This window comes from Lepidothrix coronata, unplaced genomic scaffold (assembly GCF_001604755.1).
Source record: "Lepidothrix coronata isolate B3197 unplaced genomic scaffold, Lepidothrix_coronata-1.0 Scaffold69, whole genome shotgun sequence".
Classification (NCBI taxonomy): Eukaryota; Metazoa; Chordata; class Aves; order Passeriformes; family Pipridae; genus Lepidothrix; species Lepidothrix coronata.
Genome location: NW_016690249.1, coordinates 2550439 through 2558850, shown reverse-complemented (window position 1 = coordinate 2558850; position 8412 = coordinate 2550439).

Below are 8412 nucleotides of genomic sequence, written 5' to 3'. Positions count from 1 at the left end.
ACCCAGTTCCTGAGCTCTCTTTACTAATTTATCTTAATAACATCTTTGTGTTTTGACTCAGAAGGAAAGAGATCAAAGCAGAGAACAAGGCAGGCATACTCTCAAGATTAAAATTGGCCAGAGGCAATCAGCAGAGCAAGTAAACAGCTCTTTAGCAGTCTGAAAAAACGTGAACATTTTTGTGCTCCTGCAAGCTCTCTCCCAGTTAGCTTGGGAGGCCACATCTGCTGCTCATGCTATTTCTTGTTGTCATCCCACTCCTATTGCCCTTTATCACCCTTGAACTTCATTAACGAGTAATGTTACAACCAACCTTCTGGCTCCTTAACAAGACAGCCCAGAACCATATTCCTTAAGGAAATGGGGTCATCTTACACCAAGTTTCACTTTAACCCTGAGCCCTGGCATGCTGAGGAGGACTCACATGTCTCTCTGAGGTGTAGTGCTCAGTCTCCTCAGCATACAATTTTGGGGCTTTAAGGGTCAGTGTATTTCAGTGTTTCAACACTATCTCGTTTCACTTTCACAGGAATAGAGGGCTGAGCATACAGGAGGTGGGGGAGCTTACGTTCTATCTGATACTTGATATGCCTCACTTGATACCTTGCCGTCTCTGATGGTCCTCTGTGTTCTCATCTCTCTGAGAAATGAAATTGCTTTGCTGCAAGTTAGCTTCACATCACATCTTGAACAGGACAATGTAATCAGAAGGAAAATGAGAAAGAGATTGTACTCCTTGTCTTTCTGCATGGGAGCCTGAAACATAACTCCTGCTTATTTTCTTGACTTTCATACTGAGAAGACAGAATTGATGCAAAGGAGCACACCAAAGTCTTCATTTTAGCTTCCATTGGAGTTTGGTTTTTAAAGTGAGTCTTTCAGTGAGTTCAGGAGCCACTTCAATCTAGTTTAAAAGCGATTTTACTTTTTCTTTTTTTTTTTTAATCAATGAGCATTAGGCTTATCCTGTGCATTCATCTTGCTTAAAGGCAGAGGTGGACAGAAACAATTCAAATTTGATTGAAAATCAATGTGTACAAATACAAGGTCATGTGGCCTGGGAACAAGAGACACACTTGCTGTGGAACACGGATTCAGATCCTGCTAAGCAGCAGTTCTGAAAACGACATAGGAGGTCACAGCAGAGCAGTGCCCTGGTGTCACTAGCATCATGCTATACAAAAGGAACACTGCTGCTACCTATATAGTAGCACACTGAACACAGAACTGGTACACCCTCACTATTTGGTGGTGATGAGGCTGTTGCTGACACACCTGAGCCCAGACCTTGGTTTTGAAGTGTTGGAGATGTGGGAAAGATATTTGAAGTTTGTGAGTTCTGGCAGTTTTGTAGGTCCTCTCATCTTTTCTCTCTTTCCCAAGCCTTGCGCACACCACAGGTGTCTTCCCTGCTAACTTGTGATGCAGTCCAGCACTAGGGAACAGAAGACTCCAGGCATCTTTTAAAGAATGACATTGGGCAGGTGCAGGTGTTCTTGTGCTAAATGTTTTTCTGAAAGGCAGGGACCAGTTCAACCAGTCCCTTCATACCTGCTGCTAAGAAAAGCAAAAAGAAGAAAGCCAGCACTAGTCCAAAGGAAGTGAGGAATCCTGTCTCGCAGGACTCCCTGATGAGTGCTGCGCACCAGAGCTCTGCTGTGGAACGTATCTGGACAGAGGCAAGCTAAGCTTAACCTGGGAAGCTTTAAATAAGAAACTAATCTTCCTCCTGGGTCACAACCTTACTAGAGACCAGAATTTGAGAGGTCCTTCATGAAAAGCCTGTCACAGTGCTGGAAGGCAGCTCCCAGAGCACAAGTGATAAAGGAGTGAGGAATACAGACCCATGACATGTACAGGGCCTGGGTTCAGCTCCATTCCATCACAACCTGCCATGATGGTTGAGCCATCACTGACTCTAATTAGTTTCCTTTACAAAAAAAAAAAAAAAAAAAAAAAAAAAAAAGTCATATTTTCATTTTCCTTGTACGTAGTACTGCTCTAGAAAAGCTAACTTTTGTCCCTACAGATTTTATTCCTCACTCACTTCCATCTTTCTTACTGCTGAAAATAGGCCAGAAATGTAGAAACACTAATATAAAAATGTTGCCTTCTTGAAACCACTTCTGAGAGCTAAGGAATAGGAAGTGACCAATGTCTGGCCATTGCTTTTTAACTGGCTAAACCTCTAGCCATTGTTGGGGGGTTTTTTTACCAACTAAAATGCCTGTCAGATTTATCATGATATGCAGGGTTCTGCCACTCATGCAGAATCAAACAGCCACCGGGCTCTTTGGAGCTACCACCAGGCTGACTGGAGCTTCTACAGAACTAGATGAGCAGCCCTAATTAAAATTGTCCATTACAAACCAGCTTTAATCTCCATGCAAGGCATGTGTCAGCCCTATTTAACCAGGGAGGAAACTGGGCAGAGATGAAGTCAGGGTAATTAGCTCTTCTCTCTCCCCTTGATATCCCATTCATGGGAATATTTACATAACACAAAAGTGATCAGCAAGCTTCTTAAGTCCAGAGAGTAATGCCAGATGGGTCAGCCATGCCACTGGCACAAACAGAGAAATTGTGTCCTGCTTGTGGCCTTCGTATGGCTGTTTCACTACTTTATGTGGAAACGTGGACTGTGTCTCGGTACAAGGCTGGCCACACTCAGACTGGGGGAGGTACATTATCTTTCAGCTACATCACCAAAACTGAAAAAAAACCCAAACCACAGAAAATTTTATTTTTACATCTTTCATCATTCCAAAGAGCTGCATAAGTTTTACTCTGTAAGTCTTGTACCATAAGGTATCTTTCCCAGATGTTGGACCATTTTTATGACACTTCCTTTATATCTCAATAACTTGTGTGACTAAACACAAATGACAACACTGAGGAAAGTTGTCCTCACCAGTGTCTATACAATGAGGTCACTTCCCTGCTAAAATCAAGGTGTATATTTCTGTGACATAAAGCTGAAACTGATGGTTCAGTCACAGTGGGTAGGGCAATCTGAAGAACAGGCAAGTTCTTTACAAGATCTGTTTGGGCTGCCCATTTCAGAAACATAGTTGTTCATAACACTTTCTTGGGAAATACTGTACTCAATAGGTTTTCTTTCTAGTGTGAAAAGCAGTCCTCAGAAAGTCATGTAAGCTTTAGACTTTTTCTCCCTACAGTATCAGAGAAAATAGATGAGAACAAGGAGAAAAATTAAAAAGTCAGTAAACTGGAGGAAAAAAAATAAGAAAAAGGCTTCTACTTCGAAGAGCAACTAGAAGCAATTTGCAGTGACAGTTTTCGGGGGTTGTGGTTTTTTCATGGAAATCATGTGCTTGGATCTTATAATGCCAAATAGTGATGTGATATGTTGGACAGCTCTACTGGATACATCTTTGCAGTATTAACTAATTTACCTGCAAATTCCCCTTGTGTGTTTGTGGGCATAAATTCTCATTCAAGGTTATATTTTTCCAACCTGTTTTGAATACTTTTGCTTTTTGAGAAAATAGAGTTGAAACAAACACCCAGCACTTTATACTCCTCCTTCCCTTAACATTATTAAGGAAAGCAGAACAGCCCTACAAACCAGAGCCATTAACCTTAACGTAATATGCCACGTACTGGGTGGTTCAGCAGCTTCAGAGGAGGTAAAAAAGCGGGGGGGGGGGAAGGCACTGTAGAAAAATGACATCTTTTTAGGTGGAAATATCCCGCTTCGAGAGCCGCTGCGCCCCGGGCGTCCGTTATTCCCTCATGGAAGGGAGGCCGCGCGCCCCCTCCCTTGTGCGCGCCGGGGGCCGGCGGCGCCACCTGCCGGCCGGCGCGCGCTCCTACACCCTACCGCCCTCACCGCCCCCGGGCCGGGCCGCCGGGGAGCGAGGGCCGGGCTCGGCCACCAGACCCCTTTCCTTTCCCTTCCCTTCCCTCAGTAAGAAAAGCAGCATGCGGGCTGTCCGGCACACGGACCAGCTGCCTCCCCGGCCGGCGCCACCGTCGTCTTCTCGGGAACGGCGATGTTCGCTGCAGCCCATCTGAAACAACCCCCACGAACGCGGCGTTAACAGCCACGGAACGATCCGACCAGCTTTTATTCAGGGATTTGCAGTTTTATCTCAAATGCACCTTCATCACATGAAGTTGCCCATCCACACCTTCAAGCCACAGCTTACACTTCTTCCTGTTTGTTTTTTTTTTTCCTTTCTCCTCCAGCTCTGACACTGGTGCCGTGGTGTTCTTTGTCTGCTTTCCCCTGATCCGATGACCCCTGCTGCTCTTCAGGAATCCTCAGCAGCACCAAACCTGCTCTAGACTAACATTATATTACACGGTCATGAACATTTAGCTGAAAAACAAAATGTCAAAATGTCCATTTCTGAGAGGTTTTTAATTAAAATCCTTCTTAATTTCCATCCATATAGAGGTCCTTGAACACATTAGGCAGATCCCTCGATCGTTTGTAAACACAGGAGATACCCAGCTCCGACGAACACTTCATTAACTAGAGCTCTAGCTAATGGCTGTCCTCACATCCCTTCACTCTCCTGTCACCTCAGATTACACCAGAAACCCTTACAGCAGCACTTGTCCGCTACTGCTCATTTGCCAGTGCCCATCTTGGAGCACAGAATTGTAAAAAATGGAGCCCAAATGACAAGTTATTTGTTATAGAACAAAAAAGGGTGTAAGGATGTTGAACAAAAAAGGCAAGGGTACACATGGGTTGAGAGACCTAGCATGCTGTGGCACAGGAGATGTGTACAAAGAGTGCAATCCCTGCAGGACTCACCCTTGTCAGGGAGCTCTGGCAGGTCTTTTGGAGAGCAGAAGGTACTTTTGCCAGGTTGTGGGCTTGGATCTTTCCCCTTCTCTTACGCCATAAGTACTCTGAGGTCTCTGCTTATTCCTCTGAGAGGAACAGGCTAGCTGAAACACCAAAATACTTGACTGAGGAAGTTGGGGCTCTTCAGCCTGGAGAAGAGAATGTTGTGTGGAGACCTCATAGCAACCTTCCAGTATCTGAAAGGGGACTACAGGGAAACTGGAGATGGACTCTTTGCCAGGAACTATAGCGATAGGTCAAGGAGTAATGGGAACAAATTGACAGAGGGGAAATTTAGGTTACATATTAGGAGGAAAGTCTTTACTGTGAGGGTGGTGAGACACTGGAGCAGGTTGCCCAGGGATCTTATGGATGCCCCAACCCTGGCAGTGTTCAAAGGCAGGCTGGATAAGGCCTTGACCAACCTGGTCTAGTGGGGTGTCTAGGGGGGTTGGGACTAGATGATCTTTAAGGTCTCCTGCAACCTCTTAACATTCTATGCCTCTATGATTTAAATCTGTGTATATTGGTTTTCATTCCCTCTCTGGGGCAGATGATAATTTCACTAGGTAATTTTCCTCCATATATGTGAGGACTAGAACTATACTGGTGAACTGAAAACATGTTTTGTCATTTGAAAATCCAGCCCAGTGTAACAGGGAAATCATCAAAACAGGCTGTGTATGTTTTACATTATCTATGCCACCTGAAAGATTAGCTATGTTGTTCACTCAGAGAGACAGAAAAATACACCAGAATATAAACCTAAAGAAGATGGTTACAACCAATATTTCCTTTTCCTCACAGCACTCCTGAACCCTATAAATGTGAGGAGGCCCCACTGTCTCCATGAGCAGACAGCAGTATGTCCAAACCTGCTTGCAGAGCCTGAATTCATAGATGCACAACCAGAAGTTTGTAAAAAATATGTCATTTTTTAAAAAAAGGTGCTTAAAAAGAATGTACCCTGATCTTCTTACCTCAAATGCTATCCTAAAAATGGGGGGAAAAAACCCTACTGACTTTTCCAAACAACCATGATATCAGCAACATGCACTGCCATTTTGCATGGGATAAATAATGTCTGCACTTACCCCATTATGAGCTGTTATTCTGTTCTCATTGAAACTGAACACTCCAAACTATCTTGTCTCGGGAGGATCTGATTGCTGAGGCATTTTTCGAAACCAGGAAGAGGGGCAAATACATGGTCCACCATTTTGACTGTTCTGCTGATGCTAAAAGCAGCAAAGAAATTTCTGCCACAATAGTATTTAATTCTACTTGTCACTAGTATCCTCAAAGACTGTCAGAATATGTATCAGAAAAGAACAAAGACCCTGATTCAGTCAAAAAAGGAAAATAAAGTGTGGAGAGGAATAAGAAAAAAAAAAAAAGACAAAGATCTCTATACCAGTCTGTTTTCCCTTTTCTTGGAAAGAAGAAATAAAAGACATGGAGAGGAAGGAAAGGGGAAGTTTCAGGTTCTGTGTAGTTACACTCCTTCCTGACACTGCATTTCTAGGCCTGATAAAGAGCCACTAGGTTAATATTCTTGACTGGCCTTTACATTGGTTTGAAGGACTATTTGGTTGTACTAACAATGATTTAGAGACAACAGCTATGAAGAGGAGTTCAAAGGTATCCAATTACAATCTAATTCTGCTCTGCTTAAATTAAATATGGAAAGGAATTAGTCCAGCACCCCATCAAAGTTTTTGCTGAGGTAGATCCAGGAGTAGATTCTTGTCCCTCACAACATCAACAGACATATATCACTAAAATGGCACCAGCAATGTGCAACAGCAAATCAAGGCTGAATTTGCAGCCCTGTCCCAAAATTGGGTGGGAAAACGAAAGAAAATAATTTTTTTCCCCACTGTTTTGTCATGCACAAATAAGTCTTCTGGAGCTGCTCAGTTGATCAAGACTTCCATGAGCACATCAAAAGATCTTTGTTAATTGTATTTGCTGCATAAGAGGCAGACCAGGGGCTATGGCAGTTCTGCCTGCTACTGAGGACAGAAACCTGCCAGTCTGAACAAACTCAAGCAAGTTCAGAAACCAGTGTCAGCCTGTAACACACAGGACAAACAGTGACACATTCAGCCCTTTGGAAGACGACCCCCATGGCTATCATTTGTGGGCTGCAGCGGGTGCTTTGCCAGTAAGGAAAAAGAGAACAGTTGGAGGGATGCTAAAAGGAAATGTCGGCACTTTTGAATAGCTGCACAGTGGGAATATCACTTCTGGCAGACTGAGAATATCACCTCTTCCACACTGCCCTGCTTTTTCCCAGCTCCCTCTTGTCATGCAAGACAGGATCCATACTGGATCAGTCAGGGTGACTAACAGAAACAGAAAAGAACATGGCAATGTCCCTGGACAATGGACGACGAAGGACCTCTTTTAGAAGCTACAGTAGGAGGCAGTGAGGTCATGGGTTCATTTTGGAGAGTGGAGAGAGAAGCAAAAGTCCTGGAAGGGCAGGGAACCACAGTCATTACTATTTACTGAAGATGAGGATTATCTTTTTGGAGAGAGAAGACAGCTATGTCCTCAAGCAGCTATCTCATCTGGGAAATGACACTGTTCTAGACAGATCTAGATTTGTTCTGATACTCTGTGTTTTTTCACAGTCTCTTTGTAAATTAAATAAACTTACAAAGAGACTGTGAAAAAAGACAGAGCATCAGAACAAATTTAAACCATCTGTTTGATCATCTTGCAAACTGGAAACATTGTCTTTGAGAAAATAATTTTTCTTCAGCATAAGAATGTACATGGATTTGTCTAATATCTGGGTAAAAGGAAACTGCCACTAAGTCAGACAGAAATTTCCCAGAGCACAAGTCAATATTTAAATTATTTTAAGTAATCCTTCTTCTTTCATCAGCTTCTTCTAGTAGTACCCAGGAATTTATGCTCTCTCCAGCTCCCTTCCACACCTCCCTGAGCACTTGTTCTACCCAGCACCATTCAAATTAATTGCCTCATTGTTTATCTATTTAAAGCCATCATGCATGGCCTAACTTGCCCTATACTTCCTTTTTTCATACATATTCTGTACCATCTACATTTATCCTTTCCTGAAAGGACCAAAGTTTTAAATGACTGCATTGCAGTCAAAATTATTACCAGATGATAGGATATTGTTGTCTTGTCTGCATATTGTGCTTTTAGATTATTTATTATGATCCATAATGCATAGTTCCGAGAAGATGCCTGCCTATAAAGTGGAGGCACCAAACTTGCTCTTTCTTCTCCTAACTCAAAGCCCCTTAAGAGCAATTTCACTGGATTAAAATAACAAAGGAAGCAGTTCCTGTTAACGCCCACTGGCCACACTGATAATTCAGCCTTAGCCTTTTCGAACAGCCTAACAACAATAACATTAATTTCCTAGATTAAAAAAATATTTCAATACATGTACAGCATCGCATGAATATAAAGCAACACTTCGGAAACAGTGCCAAACCTAATACATGTTGACTGTCTTGGATTTATGGATATAGAGGTTCAAAACAGAAGCAGAAGCTGTTTTCAGAATGTGCTCATTGATACCCACACACCAAACCATGCTAAGTATA